This window comes from Ictidomys tridecemlineatus, chromosome 8, assembly GCF_052094955.1.
Source record: "Ictidomys tridecemlineatus isolate mIctTri1 chromosome 8, mIctTri1.hap1, whole genome shotgun sequence".
NCBI classification, from domain to species: domain Eukaryota; kingdom Metazoa; phylum Chordata; class Mammalia; order Rodentia; family Sciuridae; genus Ictidomys; species Ictidomys tridecemlineatus.
In genome coordinates this window covers 12,228,211-12,245,274 of record NC_135484.1, presented here as the reverse complement: position 1 = coordinate 12,245,274, position 17,064 = coordinate 12,228,211, and the positions used below count along the sequence as shown (strand labels likewise).

Here is a 17,064-nt window from a genome sequence, read left to right as displayed (position 1 = left end):
TTCTACCAGATTTCTCCCAGGTTTACACAAAGTAACATCATGTGATTGTGAAGCCTGTGGGCGCAACACGAGATATAGTGCTCCAAGATAGCCAGACAAGTGTGGCAGTTGACGGCCCTGACCTTTCTGCAATTTGCATCCCTCAGTTTCTCCATATAAATAATAATCCTATTTTATCTACACAGAAAAGAGTGTTTTTCTCCTTAGTGAAGTTGGACAGTGTATACACTGCTCTCAGGCAGCCAATCACTTTAATTCAGCCTTGCCAAGCAATGTTTGACTCAACACTTTTTCCACTAAAGTGAGTTGCTATCCCTCATGTAGCAGGGGCCTCTGCAGCAGGACCCTCCCTGGCTGGAATGAGGCCCAAAAAATGATAATTATTATAAAAGCTTCCAGCAGTTTGCACACACTGCTCTGAAGTTGGGGCCAAAATTCTTTTGTCTGGCTAGCTCTTTCCTAGAAATTTCACTTTAATGGGCTTTAGGATTTTGCAAAGATAGTATCCAAGGCCTCGTCAGACAGGTAGAGACCATGAGGAGCTAAACTACTGTGCACAACCAGGAGGAAGGCTATCAAGAGTCCCTTAAAATGAGTGACTGTAAGCCGTTTTGAGTCTTCCCAACAACTCTGGAATGTAACACTACCTACAGTTTTAGAGAAGAAGAAACCAACATACTGAGCAGGTAGACTAATGACACATCAAGCAAATTGTAAAGTAAGAATTTGAATTCAAATCTTCAAACAGCAAGCCCAGGGTTCTTTGATCAACAACAGTGCTCTTCCTAAAAATAATTTTTACCTTTCTACTTCTTCTTAACAGCATGCTTAATTTTGCTGCCAACAATAAATCTATAGAATGTATAAATCCAATAATTCTTATAGATCATCTGGGCCACCCAAACAGTAGGCATCTAATATATACCTATTGACTTGTACTGACCCTGTCTCAACTTTTGTACAAAAGTGGGTAGGATTTTTGCCAAACAGTTCAGAAGGAACCTCATGTGACTTGCAGTTATTATTTGGATGATCAAAGAGTTACATGTGGAGTCACAAATCACCTGCTGCTGATATGAAGGGTCTGATCAGCCAGGTATAGAGCTCCCAGAAAAAGGCTCTGGAGAGTCAAAGGCAGCTGGTTCTAGAAGTGTGCATCCTTGCTGAAGCTGCATTCAGAAGTAATGGGGGGATGGCCTCCTGTTTGGAATCTGCATAGGACAGGCTACTGAACAAGGCTCCCATCACTGTCACCTGTTATCAACACGGAGGGGCATGGGGACCTCAATTTTGCATCTGCTGGCAATTGTGGGCTAGTGTCTCCTAAGTTTCCAAAGCAAGAGTGACAGATGAGGCCAAGACACGGCCTTTGATTCTTTAAGAAGAACTGTTCTGAAGTCATTCGTAAGTACTTCCAAAACTGAGGCATCTTTTTTTTTTAATACGATCCACATTATCTAATGCCTTCAGGGTAGTTGGGCTTTCTCTGGAATCATAACGTGTATGCAAAGAGACACCTAGTGGAAAAGCCCGTGAGTACAACGTGAGCTTCAGACAGGATTCAAACATCATTCCAGTTCTGCAATTTACCATTCATTGGATATTAATAGAGCATTTTTAAAAAACTACTAGAATCATAAATCCAGACGTCTAAATTTTACAAAAGAACATTTTGTGTTTATTTCTCAAGGAAGTGTTTGCTCTTTTATCTGTTTTTCTTTCGCCCTAATTAGACACTGAATGAGGTCCTGAGAAGGAATATAAAATCCACAGAGCAGATTGTCCCTGGTAGGTAAGCCACTTAGCTCACTTTCCCCTGATCATGGGTGTTTATTTTTTTGTTTCCATCTCTTCAGAGACTTGGCACGTGAGACTTTCCATCTGTCTCGGGGTTGTTTGATTCTGGCTTTAAAATAGGTAAAGTCAAAGACTTTTTCTAGCCAGCTTCCTGTGGTCCACCAGCTTCCTGTGTCCACCCACTCCCCATCACACGCCTGCTTTTCACTTGCCCCTCCGTCACACTGCACCCCCCCCCCCACACACACACACACCTTCAGCTTACACACGCCTCTCGCCCTCTGCCCTGGATGACTTCATCTAACCCGAGAGGAAAAGCCTGTCTCACAAGAGAGGCCTCAGCTGATTTTTTTCCTCTTCCCCATAGTGTTACAATCGGGTTACGTCAAAAGTTTAGATTCAAAGTTTTGGGGTTTTTTATCGAAATATGTATGTTTAACTGCAATGGACATGACCTCATGCATGCAACCTTATAGAATTTTATTTTTAGTTATTTATGTATGTATTTTGAGACTGGGTCTTGCTATGTTATCCAGGCTGGCCCCAAACTCATGAGCTTCAGCGGTCCTTCTGCCTCAGCCTACCGAGTAGCGGGGACTACAGGTATGCGCCACCACGCCTGGCTTGGCTCAGGGGACTTTAGATCTGAAAGAACATGTGCCTGATTAAAATGTACAAGTTCACACACTCTGTGGCTGCCGAGCTATAAAGAGCCTAGCCCTGGGGACAGCCCCAGGAGAATGGGACATCCTGTGCCACAGAAGCCCAGGGCTCCAAACAAGTGGATGGGAACATGATCTTGGAATTAGTTGTTCCATTTCCAGCCACCCAGCCAGAGCCACATGGATCAAAGATGACAGCCAATCCAAGCCCTTCCCAAATTCCCGACTTGGGCAAAACAAGTCCATCCTTTGCCTGTCTCTCTAAGCAAAGAGGTCTTTATTTCCTCCATCTCATATGTGATGGTCTTATGTTGAGACCTTTTCCTTGGATACTAGGAATAAGCCAAAGATGCTCACTATCATTCAACAACGTGCATCAGAAGTAGTGGTTAGGATAACAATGAGAGCTAGGATGATTAAAAGGAAGAAATTAAGACTGCCAGTGTTTTCAAATGATTACATGTGATTTTACATGTGGAATCTACATAGGATTTATTAAAATTAGGCAGGTGGATGTAAGAGAGTCCTAGATATTAGACTAATATGTTAAAATTAGTAATATTCTACTGATGAGCAAAAAAAGTTTAAAAATGAAATTTCTAAGTAAATACACATATAACAACATCCTAAACTTTTAAATATAGGGGCTGGGGATGTGGCTCAAGCGGTAGCGCGCTTGCCTAGCATGCACGGGGCACTGGGTTCAATCCTCAGCACCACATAAAAATAAAATAAAGATGTCATGTCCATCGAAAACTGAAAAAAAAAAAAGAAATATTAAAAAAATTCTCTCTTTAAAAAGAAATTTTTAAATACATTAGAATGGATCCTAAAAAGGATGTGTAAGACTTCCATGAAGAAATCTACATATCACACTGAAAGAAACTAAAGAAAGCTCAACTAAATTGAAGGATATGTCATGTTCATTAGTCAGAAAGCAATATTTTAAAAATATTACATAGAGGTTTTTCTTTGCTGTTAATTTTATTACCCTAAGGTCGTAAGAATATTATTCCAACCTTTCTTCCAGAGCTTTTCTTGTTTTGACTTCCATATTAGATCTATGATCTACTTGAAATTGATTTTTTATTATGTTTTTAAATAATGGTCAATTCATTTTTTAAATGAATAACCAATTATCTCAGTGTTATTTAATAAATACATTGTCATTTCTCCTCTGACCCTCACCATGAAGGAAATGCTTGATAAGTTGAACACACCAAAATTAAGAATTTCCATTCACCAAAAAACAATATTTGAGATCGTTAAAGAGAAGGAGTGAGAAAAGGTATGTGCAATGCCTGTAACCTGCAGAAGGTCAGGTACCCAGAATATATAAAGAACTCCTACAAATCAATAAGAAACAGGCCCTGGGAGAATGAAATAAAACCTTGATAGACATTTCCCAAAGGGATAAACTAATACACACATGAAAAGGTGCTTTCATGAGCAGAGAAATGCAAGGCAAGACTATAGTTACACACCCACTGAACAGTGAGATTTTAAAGACAGACCACACCAGATGTGGGCAAAGGTGAAGGCCAATGAAAACTCTCCAACACTGCTAGCAGGGAACTATTTGGGCAAACTGTCCACATCTGGTAAAGTTGATCGCATACCTAGCCTATCACTCAATAAACTTTCCTCTTACACTCTGAAAACATGTATAACAATGTATGTGGTAGCTTTATTAAAAATAACTAGAATGCTAAAAAGCACCCCAATGTCCATCAACAGGAAAATGAAAGAATGAACTGTGATACAGTCATACAATAAAAAAGAAAATAGCAATAAAAAAAGAAAAAGTTCCTTGTATCCACAGTGACAGAACATGAAGCGAAAGAAGGCAGAAACAAAAGAATGCAAATGAGCCAAATGACACAAATTAGAAAGTAAGACTATTAAACACATGGAACTCCATAATTGAAAAACAGAATAACACACTCATTTTCAGCACACATGAAATATATATGGGGTGTGTGTGTGTGTGTGTGTGTGTTTGTGTGTATATATATACATATTTGCATGTATATAAATATAAATGTCTATAAATATTTGTTATACATAACACACATGTGTGTTACATACACAACACACACACACACACACACACACACACGTACTATATTATGAAAGAAGTCAAAAAATTCCATAGACTCAATTTAACAGAGATTATGTTCTCTGGCTACAATACATGAATTACAGAAATTAACAATGAGAGTTTGGCTTTAAAAAGTCAAATTGTCTAGACTTACACTAATAAAAAAATCTCATATCTTACACTAATAAAAATATTTGGATTGAAAAGTAAATGAAATGGGAAATACTTAGAATCTCTCATCATTGAAAACACATTTCAAAAATTGTAGGGACACAATTGAAGCATTTTTAGGGGAAAATTTATACTTCCAATATACTTATCAAAAACAAGAAAGAATAAAAACAAAAAGGCTCAACATACAAAATAAGAACAATAAAAAACAGCAAATCTAAAGAAATAGTAATGATAATAAAGACAGAAATCAATGAAGAAATCTATGAAGAAGATTAATAAAGCCAAAAGCTATTTCTCTGGGAAATTTTAATAAAAATAAAATAGAATTCTAGCAAGATTGACAAGAGGGAAAATGTTAGATACAAAGAAAATTTTCCAGGTTACAGCTCTTACCCTGACAATTATTCAACCTGTAATTGTTAACTTCAGAACTTCATTTGGCGGCAGCTAAATGGTTAAAAATAATCTAATAATAATATAGAGAGGTTGCCTGATAATTCGTCTTGCAAACTTTTTATTTGTTTTAATTAGTTATACATGACAGTAGAATGAATTTATGCACTTTGATGTATTATACACAAATGGGATATAATATCTCATTTTTCTGAGTGTACATGGTGCAGAATCATATTGATCATGTAGTCATTTATATACATACAGTAATCATGTCTGTTTCATTCTGCTCTTTTCTATCCCCACATCCCTTCCCTTCCCCTCCCACTATTTCCCTCTACCTAATCTAAGGTAATGCTATTCTGACCTAGTGCCTCCCCCACCCACCTTATTGTAAATTAGTATCCGCATATTAGAGAAAACATTCAACCTTTGGTTTTGTGGGATTGGCTTATTTCACTTAGCATGATATTCTCCAACTCCAACCATTTTCTGGCAAATGCCATAATTTCACTCTTCTTTAAAGCTGAGTAATATTCCATTGAGTATATATACCGCATTTTCTTTATTCATTCATCTATTGAGGGACATCTAGGTTGGTCCCATGGTCTAGCTATTGTGAATTGAGCTGCTATAAACATCGATGTGGCTGTGTCACTATAGTATGCTGATTTTAGGTCCTTTGGGTATAAACCAAAGAGTGGGATAGCTGTGCCAAATTGTGGTTCCATTCCCAGTTTTCTGAGGAATCTCCATACTGCTTTCCATGGTGGTTGCAACAATTTGTAGTCCCATCAGCAGTGTTTGAGTGTACCTTTTCCCCCCACATCCTCACCAACACTTATTGTTGCCTGTATTCTTGATGATTGCCATTCTGACAGGAGTGATATGAAATCTTACAGGAGTTTTGATTTGCATTTCTCTAATTGCTAGAGATGTTGAACACTTTTTCATATGTTGATCAATTGTATTTCTTCTTCTGCAAAGTATCTGTTCAATTCCTTAGCCCATTTATTGATTGCATTTTTTTTTTGTGTTAAGTTTTTTGTGTTCTTTATATATCCTAGAGATTAATGCTTTATCAGAGGTGCATGTGGTGAAAATTTTCTCCCAATCTGTAGGCTCTCTCCTCATGTTATTAATGACATTCTTCATAGAAACAGAAAAAGCAATCATGAAATTTATTTGAAAAAGTAAGAGACACAGAATAGCTAAAGCAGTCCTTAGCAAGAAAAGTGAAGCAGGAGGCATCACAATACCAGACCTTAAACTATACTAGAGAGAGACAGTAACAAAAACAGCATGGTAATTTGCACCAAAATAGACTTGTAGACCAATGGTACAGTATATAGGGCACAGAGACAAACCCACATAAATACCATTATCTCATACTAGACAAAGGTGCCAAAAACATCCACTGGTGAAAAGATAGCCTATTCAACAAATGGTGCTGACAAAACTGGAAATCCATATGTAGCAAAATGAAATTAAACCTCTATCTCTCACCCTGCACAAAAATCAACTCAAAGTGGATCAAAGACTTAGGCACTTGAACAGAGACCCTGCACCTAATAGAAGAAAAAATAGACCCAAATCTGCATTGCGTTGGCCTAGGATCTGACTTCCTTAACAAGACTCCTAAAGCGCAAGAAGTAATATCAAGAATCAATAAATGGGATGGATTCTAATAAAAACTCGCCTTCTTAAAAAATAATAAATAAAATATTCTTTATCAAGTTCCAACTTATTTTTTCATATGCTCATCAATAGAAGTTTAAAAAAAATCTAGATGAAATCAGAAAAAAAATTATTCAGGAAATCAAAGAAAATTATTTATCTCGTGATTTTTCCAGGTATAATTACATAACATTTAAAATGCATCATGACATATTAGAATAATTGCATGTACCCAAAATTGAAGTGGGGAAAAGACCAGCTTGGACCTGGACCGCTCCCTAAAGTCTCATGTATTCCCTGGGCAGCGGTGCTGCAGGGCAGTGACTGGATCATGAGGGCTCGGGCCTCCTCAGTGGATTACTCCATCAATGGCTGAATCAGCTACTGGGGGATGGGACCAACTTGGAGTAAAGAGGTCACTGGGGACAAGCCCTGGAAGGGTTTATCTATCTTCCTCTCTCTCCCACCCCCGCTCTCTTTCTCAACTGCCATAAGCGGAGCAGTTTCCTCTACCGCACTCTTCTGCCATGATACTTTGCCTCAGCTCAGTCCCCCAAGATGGACTGAGACCTCTGAAACTCGGAGCAAAAATAAGTATGTCTGCCTCCAAGTTGGTATTTTGATCACATTGATGAAAACTGACCAACATAGGATGAAGAAAATACTATCTCCAAAGACACAAGAATGACATCCGTTTGCTCATGCAACATGGGGTGCTGAAGAACAAGCAAGATGGTGGAACTTGCATCAAGTCACATCCCTGAGTGACTATGTGGAGCAGTGTCCTTCTCCTCCTTGTTAGCCAGCACTGAACATAAGAGTGTGAATAACAAATAAAAGTTTGCTGTGTTAAGTCCCTGAGATTTTTCAGTTGATTTCAACATAGCCTCACTGAGCCTAACAGAGCTCTTGGTGCCTCATTAACTATTAACAAAAATCTTTCCTAAACTGATTTAAGTTCTGTTTCAATTTTTTCTCTATAAACTGACATGTACCCAAGGTAGTTAGTTCCCTGTTTTAATACTTTATTTGGGAGGTGATTTTATTAGAAAAGACATTGCTATCTCCACTGAGCATGAGAAGTTAAATGAAAATGTCCAACAAGTAATTTTGCGCTCTCAAAATCTTGTCCTTCTTCTGCCCCTTTTCCTCGCTGTCCACAAAAATAAGTGCAGAAATTGTTCTACTTATGTGTGGATATAACCTCAAAAAAATTTTGAGATTCTCATCTAATACCTCTTCATTCTTAGAATCAGTTTCTACCCCTTATAAAGCTATATCCATATTTTTGAACCAAAGCGTGAGAAAGAACGAATTTGTTAACTAAAAAAGTCGTAACTCAAAGTTTATCCTGCCTCTAGATAATTTGAGAAGCCTGCAGACTGTTTTCCAGCAATGTTCTCTATAGAAGTAGGCCTTCAGCTGCACACGTCTTGCTTTGTTGACCCAGATGTCCCCATTCCCCCTCACATTGTCACATTCTGTGAACAAAATTATGTGCCTTCCAGAAGAAAACATATGTGGTCATCTATTCCTTTACTGCCAGCTCGCAGCATTTTAACATGGAGTTTATTTTAAAATAAGCCAAGAAATCCTTGGAGTCTAAGTCATTTCCCTATTAGAGGTATGAGACTTGGCCTCACAGACCTTTGCGGGGGACAAAGCCCATTGATACCGTGAGTCCCTTGGCAACTCAAGTCAGAACTAAGCAGGTCTTACAACAAAACTTTATAGACACAGCAAGGGGGAAGAAACGAATAAGAAAAACATAACCTTGTATTCCAAATGCACTCCCATAAAACTCCATAGTACTCACTGGCCAGCAGGGATCTGTCAAAATAATTTGATAAGCACTCTGTACTTAAGAATTCTGTGAAGAACTCAAAATAATCATGGGGCCAGAATTTTAAGCACATACACATGAGAACTAAATATGCACCGTTTGCTCTCACTACGTATACTTGGACTGAGAGCAGAACGCGTCCTTCACGGTTGCTTAATGACATGGGAAGACAAAAACTGTTGATAGGCTTTTGTATCAAACTGGAGGATATTTTACCATCCTGGTAGCTCCCTCCAGAGTTTCTCTTAGGTAAACAGATGGCCTTACTAAACACTCACACCAACACCCCGAGACAAGCCCCTTTGCTGTAAGACCTGGGGTCTAGAGATGTTTAAATGTGTGCAGAATGTCCTGGGTGAAGCAATGAGAGGCAGACGGGACCAGGAGCCCGGGAAACGAGGACAGCAACATGATGGAAGGAGCGAGACCTGCTGTGCTGGTGTAAGTGGAAAACCCAGAAAAGTCTGAGCTTTGTGCCTGCTGACTTCAGGTGGAACAAGACAGCACCAAGGGACACCTCAAGAAGTAAGTGGGAAGTGCACAGAGTCAATGCAGATGCACGCCACTCTTACAGGCCAGGAACTTCAGGGACAGGCGCCCAGTGTACACAAGCCTGCAAAAGACACCAGTGCCCCAGCTGAGAATGATATTCATCGCCATCATCAGTAGCATTTGTTAAGTACCTAATTATGTACATGGTTCTAACAGCTTTATTTGTATTAACTCATTAAATCCTTGCACCTGCTTTAGGAGGTACTATGACCATCTCCACTGAACAAGTGAAGAAAATCACTCACCTAAAGGTCAGATAATGTGCTCCAGGGCACACAGCCAGTAAGTGTATCAAAGACCGGTTCAAACCCAGGCCCTCTGGATTTAAAGTCTGCCTTCTTCACCGTCATGCTATGTCTTTATGCTTAACCAAATTAAATGATGTGATTTTATCATTGGTGACAGAGGCAGGTATCATCTCATGTGGGTGTCGTTTTGCTTTACAAAAGGCCACATAGTTCATCTAACTCAGTCCTCCAATTAATGCAGAGTTCCCTTGGAACACTTTTCTTATAATAACAAGTGACGCTCATACAAGAAACCTTTTATGATGGGGAAGCCCTTGATCTGAATTTTACTAGAAAAAGTCCTTGAAAACTTTTGAAGATGGCAACCCCAACCCCACCCCGTCGCCAGTTTTGTCAGTACTTTAGAGGACCAGTTTTGTGAACTGTCAATGAAAAGCATAAGTTTGAAAAGCATCACTTAAAATTACACAACAAAACATCAGACTACATGGTAATATATGAAGTATTCTTCACCAAAGAAACCAAAGTGGAAATCTTACTGTTTCATTAAACAATTTGTCTTTTCTGTACATGTTGAGACAATAAGATTTATATATTTGAAGACAACTGAGTAACAAAGGTATATACCAAAACTCATCTTTGTGTTAGACAACCAGGATAATAGGTTTCAATACCTACAGAAGGAAAAAGAGAGCAACAGTCACCCAAATGCAAGATGGTGGCTAATGGGTCATGAGTAGCAATGTTTCAAGACTGCAGTAACACAACTCCAAGTGGTACAAACTGCCTACTGTGGAAAATAGTGACTATGATCATTACTGTTTGGCTCACAGAAAAATAATAACATTTAAATTAATAGACCAATATTTTCTGAACAATTACCAGAATTTTAATTATATCCATGGGGTCACCAAAGGAGGTGCTCTTGATAGATAGCTGTTTTAAAAAAATGCTTTCTTTTGCATTCCTCAGCAAGATTAGAATTGTGTTCCATCTTTCAAAAAGAATTAAACCAAAGAAGAGATGGACATTCTGGACAGGGGGTAAGACATTTTAAAGTCATTTTATGAATACACAATTAAAGAAATCATGAAAAGAATTGCACAAGTGTTCACAGAGCTCCAGTCTTGCCTAGATTGTGAAATATGAACTTGAAAGGCAGGAATATCTTAAGATTGTTTAATTTCCACCATTTGACCTGGTTATCCCACTCCTTGGTTTATGCCCAAAGGACTTAGAATCGGCATACTGCAGTGACACAGCCACATCAATGATTGCAGTAGCTCAATTCACAATAGTCAAACGATGAAACCAACCTAGGTGCCCTTCAACAGAAGAATGGTTAAATAAAATGTGCTAAGTATACACAATGGAATATTACTCAGCCTTAAAGAAGAATGAATTATGCATTTGCTGGTAAATGGATGGAGCTGGAGAATGTCATATTAAGCAAAATAAGCCTGTCCCAAAGAACCAAAGGCCAAATGCTTTCTCTGATATATGGATGCTAATACACAATTAGGGTGGGGGTAGGGAAGAATAGAGGTACTTTGATTTAGACAGAGAAAAGTTAAGGGAGGGGAGGGGTATGGGTGTAGGAAGAAATGAATTGGACATTATGCATATATGATTACATGACCAGTGTAACTCCACATCATGTACAACCAGAAAAATGAGAAATTATACTTCATTTATGTATGCTGCATCAAAGTGCATTCAACTGTCATGTATAACTAATTAGAACAAATTTAATAATCTATTTTAAAAAGGTTGTTGAATTTTATATTGCAACCATTGAATATAAATATTTTATTTTTATTATTAATAAACTTAAATCAGTAAAATGCCTCATTTCTACAGCATTTGATTAACATTTGGGCATCTATACACACTACTGCATATGAAACAAGAGTCCTCACATATGGTACTTGGACAATTATTATGCTCCTCACCCTGAAGGGAGCATAAGAAAATCAATCCATAAATACATAAATTGCCTTACTACACAATTCTCCCACTGAAAAATCACCACAATCAAGAATCCATTTTCAAGGGAAATTCAGAGAAAAAAATACAGTTGTTAACTTATCAATACTATTAACTCCCTTCTGCAAAGATCCAGGCCCAGGGATAAACATACTCGGGCAATTCTAATTTGGTTCATAAATGAAAAGAACAAAATGGACCTCAAGGTTTTCAGGTTATAAATGTCACTAAAAGAAATACTAGTTTCAAAGACTTTTCAATTACATACCAAAAAGTCATGAACTTCCTAGTCCAGTTCCTATGAACCTCCCAGGTCCACTTCTGCTGTCTCTGATCTACGTAAGAAAAAGACAACAAAAGTTTTCATGAGACTTCAGCCTGAACTCTGATTGAGTCCAGACTGAAAACTAGGAGAAAACCATAATTTTGCCACATCAACCCCAAGAACACGCAACAAAATAGTACATTTATCCAAGTGGTTACTACCCTGTGTCTCTCCCATGGGATGAGATAGAAAGTTCTATCCCAGGGAAGAAGATGTAAGTACTAAATTATCAGGAAACAAAACTGAACGCTTTCTGAAAGATAAAGTGAAAAATGATGTTCCAATTTTGTACACACCCCCAGATGCATTTTTTATTTTACTTTAAAATACTTTGAAAGATACACACGTGACTTTAGAATTCCCATCTGTTTTCCTAGAATTTTGCCAGTGGAAAAATATTTCAAATTAGTACTAATAATCCCACATTTTACCTAGCCACATATTTTAAACATACAGATTCTTCTTTTTATAAACCTGTGTATTTGTATATCATGGTTTAAAAAATGTGGGGAAGGACATATTTAAAGGTCTGTGTTTAATAACGCAACTGGTTTGAGTATTTGATTTAACTTTTTAAATTTCTCCCCAATTTTTTATTATGAAAATGTTCAAAACTACAAAAGGAAAACTCTTGTATAAATAGATAACAATGAACACCTAGATAGTCTCACCTGGATTCTCAAAATCATTAATGTTTTACCACATTTGCTTTATCACTCTTTGTGTGTGTGTGTGTGTGTGTGTGTGTGTAGCTGGACCATTTGAGAGTTGTGAATATAAAGATCCCTCCCCTCCTAAGAAAAATTGTCCTGTCATAGTTATACAATAATGATCACAATCAGAAATTTTTATGTATTTATTTATTCATTTTGGTACCAGGAGTTGAGCACAGAAGCACTCTGCAACTGAGTTACATCCCCAGATGGTTTTATGTTTTATAAACATAAGTTGCCAAGGCTGACCTTGAACTTGCAATCCTCTTGCTTAAGCCTTCCAAGTTGCTGGGATTGCAGGCTTGTACCACCATGCTCTGCATAATCAGAAAATTTTAAATCAATTTTAAAACTTTAAAACAATTACCTCAGATGTACAGTGCAAATCTCCCTAATAGTCTCAGTAAGGTACATTTGGGTCTGGAATATTTATTATATTTTACTTTAAATCCATGATCCAATCAAGTATCATCAATTTTTACACAGAGTCCTCCTTTGGTATTCATGGGGGATTGGTTCTAGGACCCCCAAGAATGCCAAAATTCATGATACTCAAGGCCCTTATTATAAAATGGGGTAGTGTTTGCAGAGGACATCCTCCATAGCTTTAAATCATCTGTTGGTATTATACTCACTACAACATGAATGCTATGTACATAGGTCTTATACTACTTTGTTTAGGGAACATGACAAGAAAAAAAATGTTTGTACATGTCCATACAGAACACTGTTTTCTGAATATTTTTGACCCAGGTTGTGGAACCCGTGGCTGCAGAGAGTCAACTGTGTTTTTGTGTGTCTATTGTTTCTTGTTGTCTTTGGCAATAGACATCTTTTAGAGTCAAGGCTGGTGGCTTTGCACAATGTCCCTCATTCTGGGTGTGTCCAGTTGTTCCCTCACAATTAGAACTAGAGTAACACTTTGGGCAAAGGTACCCCCATGTTGAAATGCTTCCCTTTCCTTCATACATGTTACAAAAACACATAATGTATTCTATTAATAACTAAATAGAAATAGCCTCCTATGAAATAAATTTAGAGTCCCAGTTTGCAATTTATAAAATGCTTTTAATATGAATGAATATATTTAATTTCTACTACCGTCCAATGAAGTAGGTAGTTTTTAAATTATCCTCCCTTTTTTAATAGAAATATATCCAAATTCATATAACCAGCAGGGTTATTTCTGTGCCCAATATTTAGGTATAGAAACCCTGTGAATATCATGCTATAGTAAGAAGCCTTCTATTTTAATGCTAAATAAATTTAGATCTTTTTTCCTCTTTGGCAACCTGTACTCCTCAATGTCCAGATTTTGTGAACTTAACCATTCTTATTTTGTTGTGTTAAATTACAAGATGATATTATGCTCTATCTAAATATTTTCCAACTATAATAATTTGAAATTACAATAGTTAAACCAGAAACAATGTAAAAGTAAATGAGTGTTAGCTGCATCAAATGTCAGGTAATTGGCTTTTTCTTTGTGTTTGTCTTTGTACCTGGTGTAACTAATAATACCCCAGCTCTCCCTTTTTCCCCAAAAAAAGATCTTCCATCATCATTTTCTACTACTTCCCAAAGCACCTTTAAAAAAAAAATTTTTTCCAATCCTAATGTTGTTTAGTTTGAGGTCAAGTCAAGGAAAATTTGGGAATCTGTGTTTTAACTTGAGACACAGCTAATAATATGAATCTCTAAGTAGACACTGCAGCTACAAAGACACAAACAGATCTCCTCGTCCTGTAGGACTAGATTCTAAGAGAGTAAAAGCCAGACAACATTTGCAGTAACACTGAAATTTAAAAAGCAATACCACCCAGTCCAGGGAAGGATACTGCAGATGCGTATCTGGGTAGGATTAGACTCAGATTTACTATCTAAATCACTTTGAGTTTGGAAAGATCTTAAAGAAAATAGCATGCAATTTTCCCCTGATAAAATCCACTTTACCACGTCCGGAAAGCCTCAAATGGGGTGACGGATCAAGATCCATTTACTCTTCCATCCGTGCACAATTTTCTTAACACTCAGTGATTTCAATAGCTCATTTTGGAATGAAAGAGAAATTTAAAAGCCCCAAGCAATGAATGTGACATTGCTGTCCTGTCCAGTATCCAATTTCATAGAGAAGCAGGAACAGGATCTAGAAAAACACCCAGAGAAGGAACTGAACTCTCTTTTCAATGTTCGCAGAGTTCTTCAAGTATAACATTATTTTCTTTTGAATTGGCATATTATGCACCCCCTTAAAGGAAAGATCTATTCTTTAGTCCTAGAAAAAGTATTATTCTCATCTTTCATCTGATTTAGGTTGTAGGTTAAATGCAGCAAAGGCCACCCCATCCATGATAATAATGCACTAAATATTATAAACCATGGAAAGGCAGGGTGGTAGGAAGCACTTCAACCGTGAAGTCTTCAACAGAACATGCATCATTCCTCTCCCCACTAATCCTCAACAGACTCCTATTATCTTCAAATAACAATACGAGGAGCTTCTTGCAGTTAATTTAATCACTGTAATTTCCTAAGAAATAAAGACTGATGTCTCTTGAAAATTATTCCAATTATATCCTGGAACATGAGTTCAAAACTCTTAAAATTACCACTTTCAATAATCTATTAACCTCCCCAAGGGTTATTAGTCTCACAATCTTCCTAAAGCAAAGAGTGATATCAGTGCCCACTTTTTTTTTAATTCAATAAAAATTAAACTTTGTGACACAATTAATTTTCAAACTCTGCTCAAGTTCAACCCACTGCAGGTTTAAACTAACCCTTTTAAAATACATCCTGAAGAGCAATTCCTCGGCTAAGAAACAAAATAGATCCAAATGCATTTAATCATACCACATAAACCCTAACCGTGTAATCACCCGAAAATAAGTAGAAGATAAGTTGATGGGGAAGGAAACTCACAAAAGCATCAGTGATAAGAGGTAACAGCAGAAATGGATTTGCTCTGGTTGAAATTTAATTTGTGCTCAGTCCTGGACATGTATTATTCATCTCATTTTCACAAGAACCATCTGAAATTGCTGTCATTACTGCCATCTTACAGGGGAAGGCGGTTGTCTGGTCGCTGCTGCTCTGACAACCCTGTGTGCCCTTGGACAGGTGCCACTCCACTGTTCACAGGTGGCTGCCTGTGCTGCCCCATCCTCCCCCAGACAGCCCCCAGCAAGCACCTCTTTCTGATTATTTCTTGGAAGAGGACTTTCCACAGTGACACACACTTTCCTTTGAGCATAGCTTGAGGAACAGAAAGCAGAGAAGTGTCTGGGTCGCTGGCCTCTGCACCAGGAGCCCTGCCTCCTCCCACACGACAAGACTTCTTTGCTCATATTGGCTTTGACTGGAGGCCTGTGGCTCCCCCCACCCCAGCCCAGCCTCTTGGGGGACCTTCAATCCATCTGTCATGTCTGTGCATGTCTAAACCACAACTGCAGCAAAATTTTCCCCTTGTCCAGGGCTCCTGGGCCCAGACAACACACCTGTCATGCCTCGGAGCCCTTGAACTTTCTGATGGTGTCTAGCATTTCACCAAACTCTCTGTGTCAGCCCGGAGGCGACCCTGCCCATGCACACAGACGTTTAGAAGTTGGTTGGCTATAGCCTGACTCTCTTTCTTGACACAAAGTAATAGGTCAAATATCAGCTGTAGGAGCCAAAATTGATGACTCTCCAACTGTCCAGTGTTTTGAGTTTAAGATGCTGTGATGCAGTTGATGAGGATACAGCAAAGCACAGGGGGAAGGAAAGATAGGAAGAAGAGGGAGACACAGGGCAAGGAGCCCTCTGCAGCAAGAGAGCTCAACCCCGTCAGTGTGAGCTTTGAGCAGGCAGGGCAGACATGAAGAGGGGACCAGAGGAGGGGAACTGCCGTAAGAACATGGAAACCAGACGGGAGAGTGCTGGAAATAAAACCCACTTCTCTCTGTTTCTCTTTCCCTCTGTTTCTCTCTCCCATCTTGGAAGTTCCTTGGCCGGCCCCAAAGCTCCAGCACACTCACTCTAGAATCTCCAAGGGGAGAGATTGTTGGTATCAACCACCCACAGCCAGGAAAAGCTTCCCTTCTGTACTGCTCCACGACCAACATACAGTGTGTGGCACGTGCAGTCTGTCAACAGGGCCTCCCGATTCAAAGCCAGCCTCAGCAACTTAGCGAGGGCCTGAGCAACTTAGTGAGACCCTGTCTCAAAATAAAAAATAAAACAGGCCGGGGATGTAGCTCGGTGGTTAAATGCCCCTGGGTTCCTGAGTTCAATCCAAGGTTCAAAAAAAAAAAAAAAAAACATGCTGCCAACATGAATACCAGCAGCAGTGGCTAAGGGTAAAAGAGGTTGAGAGGGCCCCATGTCATTGTCTTTGGTGTTAGTATTGATGAAAGGGAGGGCTAGATTGGATACAGGCCCTAAATGCATGGTTTACAAGGACACAGTCCCCACTCTGCCCTGTCGATTCAAAGTCACCACACTTCTAGTTGTTTGGTCCTTCTTTCATGGAGCAGATTCCCAATTCACCACTCTCCCATAGGCACATTTTGGGACCCAAATTTGATACAGGCATCTGTCAGTTGGTGCACAGTA

The 17,064-nt window shown here is 38.6% G+C and overlaps 1 protein-coding gene across 6 annotated transcripts in view; it reads right to left on the bottom strand.

Moving 5' to 3' along the window:
- Nucleotides 1-17,064, bottom strand: part of Ipcef1 (interaction protein for cytohesin exchange factors 1) — a 145,002-nt gene that overhangs the window by 87,371 nt on the left and 40,567 nt on the right. For 2 of the 6 annotated variants that reach the window (XM_078018857.1, XM_078018859.1), the window contains exon 2: nucleotides 11,702-11,768. The exons of 3 other annotated variants lie outside the window; for them this stretch is intronic. The gene's annotated coding sequence lies outside the window, so the exon portion shown is untranslated. Of the gene's footprint in view, nucleotides 1-11,701; nucleotides 11,769-12,720; nucleotides 12,740-17,064 lie in introns of those variants that run through there. One more of the 6 variants, XM_078018858.1, reaches the window with a different exon arrangement.